The 11771-nt window shown below is 38.4% G+C and overlaps 8 non-coding genes and 4 pseudogenes across 8 annotated transcripts; all 12 read left to right on the top strand.

Annotated features, from left to right (window-relative positions):
- The first annotated feature begins 148 nt into the window (after positions 1-148).
- LOC113090602 (uncharacterized) lies at positions 149-266 on the top strand (annotated as a pseudogene).
- A 794-nt stretch (positions 267-1060) lies between these two features.
- Positions 1061-1179, top strand: LOC113090597 (5S ribosomal RNA). Its single transcript, XR_003287199.1, has one exon. It is a non-coding gene; the product is annotated as a 5S ribosomal RNA (ribosomal RNA).
- Positions 1180-1684: 505 nt separating this feature from the next.
- Positions 1685-1804, top strand: LOC113090600 (uncharacterized; annotated as a pseudogene).
- A 928-nt stretch (positions 1805-2732) lies between these two features.
- On the top strand, positions 2733-2851 carry LOC113090605 (5S ribosomal RNA). The gene has a single exon (XR_003287203.1). It is a non-coding gene; the product is annotated as a 5S ribosomal RNA (ribosomal RNA).
- A 920-nt stretch (positions 2852-3771) lies between these two features.
- On the top strand, positions 3772-3890 carry LOC113090596 (5S ribosomal RNA). The gene has a single exon (XR_003287198.1). It is a non-coding gene; the product is annotated as a 5S ribosomal RNA (ribosomal RNA).
- A 929-nt stretch (positions 3891-4819) lies between these two features.
- LOC113090604 (5S ribosomal RNA) lies at positions 4820-4938 on the top strand. Its single transcript, XR_003287202.1, has one exon. It is a non-coding gene; the product is annotated as a 5S ribosomal RNA (ribosomal RNA).
- Positions 4939-5855: 917 nt separating this feature from the next.
- LOC113090606 (5S ribosomal RNA) lies at positions 5856-5974 on the top strand. The gene has a single exon (XR_003287204.1). It is a non-coding gene; the product is annotated as a 5S ribosomal RNA (ribosomal RNA).
- A 923-nt stretch (positions 5975-6897) lies between these two features.
- Positions 6898-7016, top strand: LOC113090603 (5S ribosomal RNA). The gene has a single exon (XR_003287201.1). It is a non-coding gene; the product is annotated as a 5S ribosomal RNA (ribosomal RNA).
- A 919-nt stretch (positions 7017-7935) lies between these two features.
- On the top strand, positions 7936-8052 carry LOC113090599 (uncharacterized; annotated as a pseudogene).
- A 361-nt stretch (positions 8053-8413) lies between these two features.
- On the top strand, positions 8414-8532 carry LOC113090595 (5S ribosomal RNA). The gene has a single exon (XR_003287197.1). It is a non-coding gene; the product is annotated as a 5S ribosomal RNA (ribosomal RNA).
- Positions 8533-9459: 927 nt separating this feature from the next.
- Positions 9460-9577, top strand: LOC113090601 (uncharacterized; annotated as a pseudogene).
- A 222-nt stretch (positions 9578-9799) lies between these two features.
- LOC113090598 (5S ribosomal RNA) lies at positions 9800-9920 on the top strand. The gene has a single exon (XR_003287200.1). It is a non-coding gene; the product is annotated as a 5S ribosomal RNA (ribosomal RNA).
- Positions 9921-11771: the final 1851 nt, after the last annotated feature.

Below are 11771 nucleotides of genomic sequence, written 5' to 3'. Positions count from 1 at the left end.
GCATGTTTAGGTCTAGTTAGTACTTGGATGAGAAGACCGCCCAGGAATAGCAGGTGCTTTAAGCTTTTGGGTTTTCTTTCCTACTTTATAAATGTACTGGCGAGTAGATTGGCTGATCTTTAAATAGCCTTCTCTTTGCAGCAGTCTCGCTTACGGCCATACCAGCCTGGCAATGCCCGATCTCGTCTGATCTCGGAAGTTAAGCAGGTTTGGGCCTGGTAGTACATTGATGGGAGACTGCCTGGGAATACCAGGTGCTTTAAATTTTTGGATATTTTTCACGAATTATATTAATAATTTGCAAAAAACAAAAACAAAAAAAGAGACAATGCCCAATCTCTTAATCTTAGCAGGTTAATGTATGGTTAGTACTTGGTTGAAAGACCGCTAGGAATACCAGGTGCTTAAAGCTTTTGGAATTTTTTCACTTAGTATATAATAAATTTGGCAAAAAATAGAGTCAATGCCCGATCTCTGAATATTAAGCAGGTTTGGGCCAGGTTAGTACATGGATGGGAGACTGCCTGGGATACCAGGTGCTTTAAATTTTTTGGATATTTTTTCACGAATTATATAATAATCTGCAAAAAAAAAAAAAAAAAAAAAGAGACAATGCCCGATCTCTGAATTTTAGCAGGTTTAGGTATGGTTAGTACTTGGTTGAAAGACCGCCTAGGAATACCAGGTGCTTATAGCTTTTTGGAATTTTTTCACTTAGTATGTAATAATTTTGCCAAAAAATAGAGTCAATGCCCGATCTCTGAATATAAGCAGGTTTGGGACAGGTTAGTACATGGATGGGAGACTGCCTGTGAATACCAGGTGCTTTAAATTTTTGGATATTTTTCACAAATTATATAATAATCCTGCAAAAAAAAGAAAAAAGAGTCAATGCCCGATCTCTAAATTTTTAGCAGGTTTAGGTCTGGTTAGTTCTTGGATGAGAGACCGCTAGGAATACTAGGTGCTTTAAGCTTTTGGGTTTTCTTTCCTACTTATATAATGTACTGGCGAGTAGATTGGCTGATCTTTAAATAGCATTCTCTTTGCAGCAGTCTTCGCTTACGGCCATACCAGCCTGGCTATGCCCGATCTCGTCTGATCCTGGAAGCTAAGCAGGTTTGGGCCTGGTTAGTACTTGGATGGGAGACCGCCTGGGAATACCAGGTGCTGTAAGCATTTTGGAAATTTTTGACTTAGTATGTAATAATTTTGCCAAAAAATAGAGTCAATGCCCGATCTCTGAATATAAGCAGGTTTGGGCCAGGTTAGTACATAGATGGGAGACAGCCTGGGAATACCAGGTGCTTTAAATTTTTGGATATTTTTCACGAATTATATAATAATCTTGCAAAAAAATAAAAAATAAAAAAAAAGAGACAATGCCCAATCTCTTAATCTTAGCAGGTTAATGTATGGTTAGTACTTGGTTGAAAGACCGCCTAGGAATACCAGGTGCTTAAAGCTTTTGGAATTTTTTCACTTAGTATAAATAATTGGCAAAAAATAGAGTCAATGCCCGATCTCTAAATTTTAGCAGGTTTAGGTCTGGTTAGTACTTGGATGAGAGACCGCCTAGGAATACTAGGTGCTTTAAGTTTTTGGGTTTTCTTTCCTAGTTGTATAATGTACTGGCGAGTAGATTGGCTGATCTTTAAATAGCATTCTCTTTGCAGCAGTCTTCGCTTACGGACATACCAGCCTGGCTATGCCTAATCTCGTCTGATTCTCGGAAGCTAAGCAGGTTTGGGCCTGGTTAGTACTTGGATGGGAGACCGCCTGGGAATACCAGGTACTGTAAGCTTTTTGGAAATTTTTCACTTAGTATATAATAATTTTGCCAAAAAATAGAGTCAATGCCCGATCTCTGAATATAAGCAGGTTTGGGCCAGGTTAGTACATGGATGGGAGACTGCCTGGGAATACCAGGTGCTTTAAATTTTTGGATATTTTTCACGAATTATATAATAATCTTGCAAAAAAAAAAAAAAAAAAAAAAAAAAGAGTCAATGCCCGATCTATGAATCTTAGCAGGTTAAGGTCTGGTTAGTACTTGAATGAGAGACCGCCAAGGAATACCAGGTGCTTTAAGCTTTTGGAATTTCTTCACTTAGTATATAATAAATTTGGCAAAGAATAGAGTCAATGCCCGATCTCTGAATATAAGCAGATTTGGGCCAGGTTAGTACATGGATGGGAGACTGCCTGGGAATACCAGGTGCTTTAAATTTTTGGAATTTTTTCACTTAGTATATAATAAATTTGGCAAAAAATAGAGTCAATGCCCGATCTCTGAATATAAGCAGGTTTGGGCCAGGTTAGTACATGGATGAGAGACTGCCTGGGAATACCAGGTGCTTTAAATTTTTGGATATTTTTCACGAATTATATAATAATCTTGCAAAAAAAGAAAAAAGAGTCAATGCCCGATCTCTGAATATAAGCAGGTTTGGGCCAGGTTAGTACATGGATGGCAGACTGCCTGGGAATACCAGGTGCTTTAAATTTTTGGATATTTTTCACGAATTATATAATAATCTTGCAAAAAAAGAAAAAAGAGTCAATGCCCGATCTCTGAATTTTAGCATGTTTAGGTCTAGTTAGTACTTGGATGAGAGACCGCCAAGGAATAGCAGGTGCTTTAAGCTTTTGGGTTTTCTTTCCTACTTATATAATGTACTGGCGAGTAGATTGGCTGATCTTTAAATAGCCTTCTCTTTGCAGCAGTCTTCGCTTACGGCCATACCAGCCTGGCTATGCCCGATCTCGTCTGATCTCGGAAGTTAAGCAGGTTTGGGCCTGGTTAGTACTTGGATGGGAGACCGCCTGGGAATACCAGGTACTGTAAGCTTTTTGGAAATTTTTCACTTAGTATATAATAATTTTGCTAAAAAATAGAGTCAATGCCCGATCTCTGAATATAAGCAGGTTTGGGCCAGGTTAGTACATGGATGGGAGACTGCCTGGGAATACCAGGTGCTTTAAATTTTTGGATATTTTTCACTAATTATATAATAATCTTGCAAAAAAAAAAAAAAAAAAGAGTCAATGCCCGATCTCTGAATCTTAGCAGGTTAAGGTCTGGTTAGTACTTGAATGAGAGACCGCCAAGGAATACCAGGTGCTTTAAGCTTTTGGAATTTCTTCACTAAGTATATAATAAATTTGGCAAAAAATAGAGTCAATGCCCGATCTCTGAATATAAGCAGGTTTGGGCCTGGTTAGTACTTGGATGGGAGACCGCCTGGGAATACCAGGTACTGTAAGCTTTTTGGAAATTTTTCACTTAGTATATAATAATTTTGCTAAAAAATAGAGTCAATGCCCGATCTCTGAATATAAGCAGGTTTGGGCCAGGTTAGTACATGGATGGGAGACTGCCTGGGAATACCAGGTGCTTTAAATTTTTGGATATTTTTCACGAATTATATAATAATCTTGCAAAAAAAAAAAAAAAAAAGAGACAATGCCCAATCTCTTAATCTTAGCAGGTTAATGTATGGTTAGTACTTGGTTGAAAGACCGCCTAGGAATACCAGGTGCTTAAAGCTTTTGGAATTTTTTCACTTAGTATACAATAAATTTGGCAAAAAATAGAGTCAATGCCCGATCTCAAAATTTTAGCAGGTTTAGGTCTGGTTAGTACTTGGATGAGAGACCGCCTAGGAATACTAGGTGCTTTAAGTTTTTGGGTTTTCTTTCCTACTTATATAATGTACTGGCGAGTAGATTGGCTGATCTTTAAATAGCATTCTCTTTGCAGCAGTCTTCGCTTACGGACATACCAGCCTGGCTATGCCTGATCTCGTCTGATCTCGGAAGCTAAGCAGGTTTGGGCCTGGTTAGTACTTGGATGGGAGACCGCCTGGGAATACCAGGTACTGTAAGCTTTTTGGAAATTTTTCACTTAGTATATAATAATTTTGCCAAAAAATAGAGTCAATGCCCGATCTCTGAATATAAGCAGGTTTGGGCCAGGTTAGTACATGGATGGGAGACTGCCTGGGAATACCAGGTGCTTTAAATTTTTGGATATTTTTCACGAATTATATAATAATCTTGCAAAAAAAAAAAAAAAAAAAAAAAAAAAGAGTCAATGCCCGATCTATGAATCTTAGCAGGTTAAGGTCTGGTTAGTACTTGAATGAGAGACCGCCAAGGAATACCAGGTGCTTTAAGCTTTTGGAATTTCTTCACTTAGTATATAATAAATTTGGCAAAGAATAGAGTCAATGCCCGATCTCTGAATATAAGCAGATTTGGGCCAGGTTAGTACATGGATGGGAGACTGCCTGGGAATACCAGGTGCTTTAAATTTTTGGAATTTTTTCACTTAGTATATAATAAATTTGGCAAAAAATAGAGTCAATGCCCGATCTCTGAATATAAGCAGGTTTGGGCCAGGTTAGTACATGGATGAGAGACTGCCTGGGAATACCAGGTGCTTTAAATTTTTGGATATTTTTCACGAATTATATAATAATCTTGCAAAAAAAGAAAAAAGAGTCAATGCCCGATCTCTGAATATAAGCAGGTTTGGGCCAGGTTAGTACATGGATGGCAGACTGCCTGGGAATACCAGGTGCTTTAAATTTTTGGATATTTTTCACGAATTATATAATAATCTTGCAAAAAAAGAAAAAAGAGTCAATGCCCGATCTCTGAATTTTAGCATGTTTAGGTCTAGTTAGTACTTGGATGAGAGACCGCCAAGGAATAGCAGGTGCTTTAAGCTTTTGGGTTTTCTTTCCTACTTATATAATGTACTGGCGAGTAGATTGGCTGATCTTTAAATAGCCTTCTCTTTGCAGCAGTCTTCGCTTACGGCCATACCAGCCTGGCTATGCCCGATCTCGTCTGATCTCGGAAGTTAAGCAGGTTTGGGCCTGGTTAGTACTTGGATGGGAGACCGCCTGGGAATACCAGGTACTGTAAGCTTTTTGGAAATTTTCACTTAGTATATAATAATTTTGCTAAAAAATAGAGTCAATGCCCGATCTCTGAATATAAGCAGGTTTGGGCCAGGTTAGTACATGGATGGGAGACTGCCTGGGAATACCAGGTGCTTTAAATTTTTGGATATTTTTCACTAATTATATAATAATCTTGCAAAAAAAAAAAAAAAAAAGAGTCAATGCCCGATCTCTGAATCTTAGCAGGTTAAGGTCTGGTTAGTACTTGAATGAGAGACCGCCAAGGAATACCAGGTGCTTTAAGCTTTTGGAATTTCTTCACTAAGTATATAATAAATTTGGCAAAAAATAGAGTCAATGCCCGATCTCTGAATATAAGCAGGTTTGGGCCTGGTTAGTACTTGGATGGGAGACCGCCTGGGAATACCAGGTACTGTAAGCTTTTGGAAATTTTTCACTTAGTATATAATAATTTTGCTAAAAAATAGAGTCAATGCCCGATCTCTGAATATAAGCAGGTTTGGGCCAGGTTAGTACATGGATGGGAGACTGCCTGGGAATACCAGGTGCTTTAAATTTTTGGATATTTTTCACGAATTATATAATAATCTTGCAAAAAAAAAAAAAAAAAGAGACAATGCCCAATCTCTTAATCTTAGCAGGTTAATGTATGGTTAGTACTTGGTTGAAAGACCGCCTAGGAATACCAGGTGCTTAAAGCTTTTGGAATTTTTTCACTTAGTATACAATAAATTTGGCAAAAAATAGAGTCAATGCCCGATCTCAAAATTTTAGCAGGTTTAGGTCTGGTTAGTACTTGGATGAGAGACCGCCTAGGAATACTAGGTGCTTTAAGTTTTTGGGTTTTCTTTCCTACTTATATAATGTACTGGCGAGTAGATTGGCTGATCTTTAAATAGCATTCTCTTTGCAGCAGTCTTCGCTTACGGACATACCAGCCTGGCTATGCCTGATCTCGTCTGATCTCGGAAGCTAAGCAGGTTTGGGCCTGGTTAGTACTTGGATGGGAGACCGCCTGGGAATACCAGGTACTGTAAGCTTTTTGGAAATTTTTCACTTAGTATATAATAATTTTGCCAAAAAATAGAGTCAATGCCCGATCTCTGAATATAAGCAGGTTTGGGCCAGGTTAGTACATGGATGGGAGACTGCCTGGGAATACCAGGTGCTTTAAATTTTTGGATATTTTTCACGAATTATATAATAATCTTGCAAAAAAAAAAAAAAAAAAAAAAGAGTCAATGCCCGATCTATGAATCTTAGCAGGTTAAGGTCTGGTTAGTACTTGAATGAGAGACCACCAAGGAATACCAGGTGCTTTAAGCTTTTGGAATTTCTTCACTTAGTATATAATAAATTTGGCAAAGAATAGAGTCAATGCCCGATCTCTGAATATAAGCAGGTTTGGGCCAGGTTAGTACATGGATGGGAGACTGCCTGGGAATACCAGGTGCTTTAAATTTTTGGAATTTTTTCACTTAGTATATAATAAATTTGGCAAAAAATAGAGTCAATGCCCGATCTCTGAATATAAGCAGGTTTGGGCCAGGTTAGTACATGGATGAGAGACTGCCTGGGAATACCAGGTGCTTTAAATTTTGGATATTTTTCACGAATTATATAATAATCTTGCAAAAAAAGAAAAAAGAGTCAATGCCCGATCTCTGAATATAAGCAGGTTTGGGCCAGGTTAGTACATGGATGGCAGACTGCCTGGGAATACCAGGTGCTTTAAATTTTTGGATATTTTTCACGAATTATATAATAATCTTGCAAAAAAAGAAAAAAGAGTCAATGCCCGATCTCTGAATTTTAGCATGTTTAGGTCTAGTTAGTACTTGGATGAGAGACCGCCAAGGAATAGCAGGTGCTTTAAGCTTTTGGGTTTTCTTTCCTACTTATATAATGTACTGGCGAGTAGATTGGCTGATCTTTAAATAGCCTTCTCTTTGCAGCAGTCTTCGCTTACGGCCATACCAGCCTGGCTATGCCCGATCTCGTCTGATCTCGGAAGTTAAGCAGGTTTGGGCCTGGTTAGTACTTGGATGGGAGACCGCCTGGGAATACCAGGTACTGTAAGCTTTTTGGAAATTTTTCACTTAGTATATAATAATTTTGCTAAAAAATAGAGTCAATGCCCGATCTCTGAATATAAGCAGGTTTGGGCCAGGTTAGTACATGGATGGGAGACTGCCTGGGAATACCAGGTGCTTTAAATTTTTGGATATTTTTCACTAATTATATAATAATCTTGCAAAAAAAAAAAAAAAAAAGAGTCAATGCCCGATCTCTGAATCTTAGCAGGTTAAGGTCTGGTTAGTACTTGAATGAGAGACCGCCAAGGAATACCAGGTGCTTTAAGCTTTTGGAATTTCTTCACTAAGTATATAATAAATTTGGCAAAAAATAGAGTCAATGCCCGATCTCTGAATATAAGCAGGTTTGGGCCTGGTTAGTACTTGGATGGGAGACCGCCTGGGAATACCAGGTACTGTAAGCTTTTTGGAAATTTTTCACTTAGTATATAATAATTTTGCTAAAAAATAGAGTCAATGCCCGATCTCTGAATATAAGCAGGTTTGGGCCAGGTTAGTACATGGATGGGAGACTGCCTGGGAATACCAGGTGCTTTAAATTTTTGGATATTTTTCACGAATTATATAATAATCTTGCAAAAAAAAAAAAAAAAAGAGACAATGCCCAATCTCTTAATCTTAGCAGGTTAATGTATGGTTAGTACTTGGTTGAAAGACCGCCTAGGAATACCAGGTGCTTAAAGCTTTTGGAATTTTTTCACTTAGTATACAATAAATTTGGCAAAAAATAGAGTCAATGCCCGATCTCAAAATTTTAGCAGGTTTAGGTCTGGTTAGTACTTGGATGAGAAGACCGCCTAGGAATACTAGGTGCTTTAAGTTTTGGGTTTTCTTTCCTACTTATATAATGTACTGGCGAGTAGATTGGCTGATCTTTAAATAGCATTCTCTTTGCAGCAGTCTTCGCTTACGGACATACCAGCCTGGCTATGCCTGATCTCGTCTGATCTCGGAAGCTAAGCAGGTTGGGCCTGGTAGTACTTGGATGGGAGACCGCCTGGGAATACCAGGTACTGTAAGCTTTTTGGAAATTTTTCACTTAGTATATAATAATTTTGCCAAAAAATAGAGTCAATGCCCGATCTCTGAATATAAGCAGGTTTGGGCCAGGTTAGTACATGGATGGGAGACTGCCTGGGAATACCAGGTGCTTTAAATTTTTTGATATTTTTCACGAATTATATAACAATCTTGCAAAAAAAGAAAAAAGAGTCAATGCCCGATCTCTGAATTTTAGCAGGTTTAGGTCTAGTTAGTACTTGGATGAGAGACCGCCAAGGAATAGCAGGTGCTTTAAGTTTTGGGTTTTCTTTCCTACTTATATAATGTACTGGCGAGTAGATTGGCGGATCTTTAAATAGCCTTCTCTTTGCAGCAGTCTTCGCTTACGGCCATACCAGCCTGGCTATGCCCGATCTCGTCTGATCTCGGAAGTTAAGCAGGTTTGGGCCTGGTTAGTACTTGGATGGGAGACCGCCTGGGAATACCAGGTACTGTAAGCTTTTTGGAAATTTTTCACTTAGTATATAATAATTTTGCTAAAAAATAGAGTCAATGCCCGATCTCTGAATATAAGCAGGTTTGGGCCAGGTTAGTACATGGATGGGAGACTGCCTGGGAATACCAGGTGCTTTAAATTTTTTGATATTTTTCACTAATTATTTAATAATCTTGCAAAAAAAAAAAAAAAAAAAAAAAAAAGAGTCAATGCCCGATCTCTGAATCTTAGCAGGTTAAGGTCTGGTTAGTACTTGAATGAGAGACCGCCAAGGAATACCAGGTGCTTTAAGCTTTTGGAATTTCTTCACTTAGTATATAATAAATTTGGCAAAAAATAGAGTCAATGCCCGATCTCTGAATATAAGCAGGTTTGGGCCAGGTTAGTACATGGATGGGAGACTGCCTGGGAATACCAGGTGCTTTCAATTTTTGGAATTTTTTCACTTAGTATATAATAAATTTGGCAAAAAATAGAGTCAATGCCCAATCTCTGAATATAAGCAGGTTTGGGCCAGGTTAGTACATGGATGAGAGACTGCCTGGGAATACCAGGTGCTTTAAATTTTTTGGATATTTTCACGAATTATATAATAATCTTGCAAAAACAGAAAAAAGAGTCAATGCCCGATCTCTGAATTTTAGCAGGTTTAGGTCTATTTAGTACTTGGATGAGAGACCGCCAAGGAAATACCAGGTGCTTAAAGCTTTTGGAATTTTTTCACTTAGTATATAATAAATTTGGCAAAAAATAGAGTCAATGCCGCGATCTCTAAATTTTTAGCAGGTTTAGGTCTGGTTAGTTCTTGGATGAGAGACCGCCTAGGAATGACTAGGTGCTTTAAGCTTTTGGGTTTTCTTTCCTACTTATAAAATGTACTGGCGAGTTGATTGGCTGATCTTTAAATAGCATTCTCTTTGCAGCAGTCTTCGCTTACGGCCATACCAGCCTGGCTATGCCCGATCTCGTCTGATCCTGGAAGATAAGCAGGTTTGGGCCTGGTTAGTACTTGATGGGAGACTGCCTGGGAATACCAGGTGCTGTAAGCATTTTGGAAATTTTTGACTTAGTATGTAATAATTTTGCCAAAAATAGAGTCAATGCCCGATCTTCTGAATTTTAGCAGGTTTAGGTCTAGTTAGTATTTGGTTGAGAGACCGCCAAGGAAATAGCAGGTGCTTTAAGCTTTGGGTTTTCTTTCCTACTTATATAAATGTACTGGCGAGTAGATTGGCTGATCTTTAAATAGCCTTCTCTTTGCAGCAGTCTTCGCTTACGGCCATACCAGCCTGGCAATGGCCCGATCTCGTCTGATCTCGGAAGTTAAGCAGGTTTGGGCCTGGTTAGTACTTTGGATGGGAGACCGCCTGGGAATACCAGGTACTGTAAGCTTTTTTTTTTTTTTGAAAATTTTTTCACTTAGTATATACAGTCTTGTTCAAAATAATAGCAGTACAATGTGACTAACCAGAATAATCAAGGTTTTTCGTATATTTTTTTATTGCTACGTGGCAAACAAGTTACCAGTAGGTTCAGTAGATTCTCAGAAAACAAATGAGACCCAGCATTCATGATATGCACGCTCTTAAGGCTGTGCAATTGGGCAATTAGTTGAATTAGTTGAAAGGGGTGTGTTCAAAAAAAATAGCAGTGTGGCATTCAATCACTGAGGTCATCAATTTTGTGAAGAAACAGGTGTGAATCAGGTGGCCCCTATTTAAGGATGAAGCCAACACTTGTTGAACATGCATTGGAAAGCTGAGGAAAATGGGTCGTTCAAGACATTGTTCAGAAGAACAGCGTACTTTGATTAAAAAGTTGATTAGAGAGGGAAAACTTATAAAGAGGTGCAAAAAATGATAGGCTGTTCAGCTAAAATGATCTCCAATGCCTTAAAATGGAGAGCAAAACCAGAGAGACGTGGAAGAAAACGGAAGACAACCATCAAAATGGATAGAAGAATAACCAGAATGGCAAAGGCTCAGCCAATGATCACCTCCAGGATGATCAAAGACAGTCTGGAGTTACCTGTAAGTACTGTGACAGTTAGAAGACGTCTGTGTGAAGCTAATCTATTTTCAAGAATCCCCTGCAAAGTCCCTCTGTTAAAAAAAGGCATGTGCAGAAGAGGTTACAATTTGCCAAACAACACATCAACTGGCCTAAAGAGAAATGGAGGAACATTTTGTGGACTGATGAGAGTAAAATTGTTTCTTTTTGGGTCCAAGGGCCACAGGCAGTTTGTGAGACGACCCCCAAACTCTGAATTCAAGCCACAGTACACAGTGAAGACAGTGAAGCATGGAGGTGCAAGCATCATGATATGGGCATGTTTCTCCTACTATGGTGTTGGGCCTATTTATCGCATACCAGGGATCATGGATCAGTTTGCATATGTTAAAATACTTGAAGAGGTCATGTTGCCCTATGCTGAAGAGGACATGCCCTTGAAATGGTTGTTTCAACAAGACAATGACCCAAAACACACTAGTAAACGGGCAAGTCTTGGTTCCAAACCAACAAAATTAATGTTATGGAGTGGCCAGCCCAATCTCCAGACCTTTAATCCAATTGAGAACTTGTGGGGTGATATCAAAAATGCTGTTTCTGAAGCAAAACCAAGAAATGTGAATGAATTGTGGAATGTTGTTAAAGAATCATGGAGTGGAATAACAGCTGAGAGGTGCCACAAGTTGGTTGACTCCATGCCACACAGATGTCAAGCAGTTTTAAAAACTGTGGTCATACAACTAAATATTAGTTTAGTGATTCAACAGGATTGCTAAATCCCAGAAAAAAAAATGTTTGTACAAAATAGTTTTGAGTTTGTACAGTCAAAGGTAGACACTGCTATTTTTTTGAACACACCCCTTTCAACTAATTGCCCAATTGCACAGCCTTAAGAGCGTGCATATCATGAATGCTGGGTCTTGTTTGTTTTCTGACAATCTACTGAACCTACTGGTAACTTGTTTGCCACGTAGCAATAAAAAATATACTAAAAACCTTGATTATTCTGGTTAGTCACATTGTACTGCTATTATTTTGAACAATACTGTAATAATTTTGGCAAAAAAATAGAGTCAATGCCGATCTCTGAAATAAAGCAGGTTTGGGCCAGGTTTAGGACATTGATGGAAGACTGCCTGGGAATACCAGGTGCTTTAAATTTTTTTGGATATTTTTGCACGAATTATATAATAATCTTGCAAAAAAAAAAAAAAAAAAAAAAAAAAGAGACAA

The sequence above is a fragment of the Carassius auratus genome, unplaced genomic scaffold, assembly GCF_003368295.1.
Source record: "Carassius auratus strain Wakin unplaced genomic scaffold, ASM336829v1 scaf_tig00056804, whole genome shotgun sequence".
NCBI lineage: Eukaryota > Metazoa > Chordata > Actinopteri > Cypriniformes > Cyprinidae > Carassius > Carassius auratus.
This window is presented reverse-complemented; position numbering and strand designations above follow the sequence as displayed.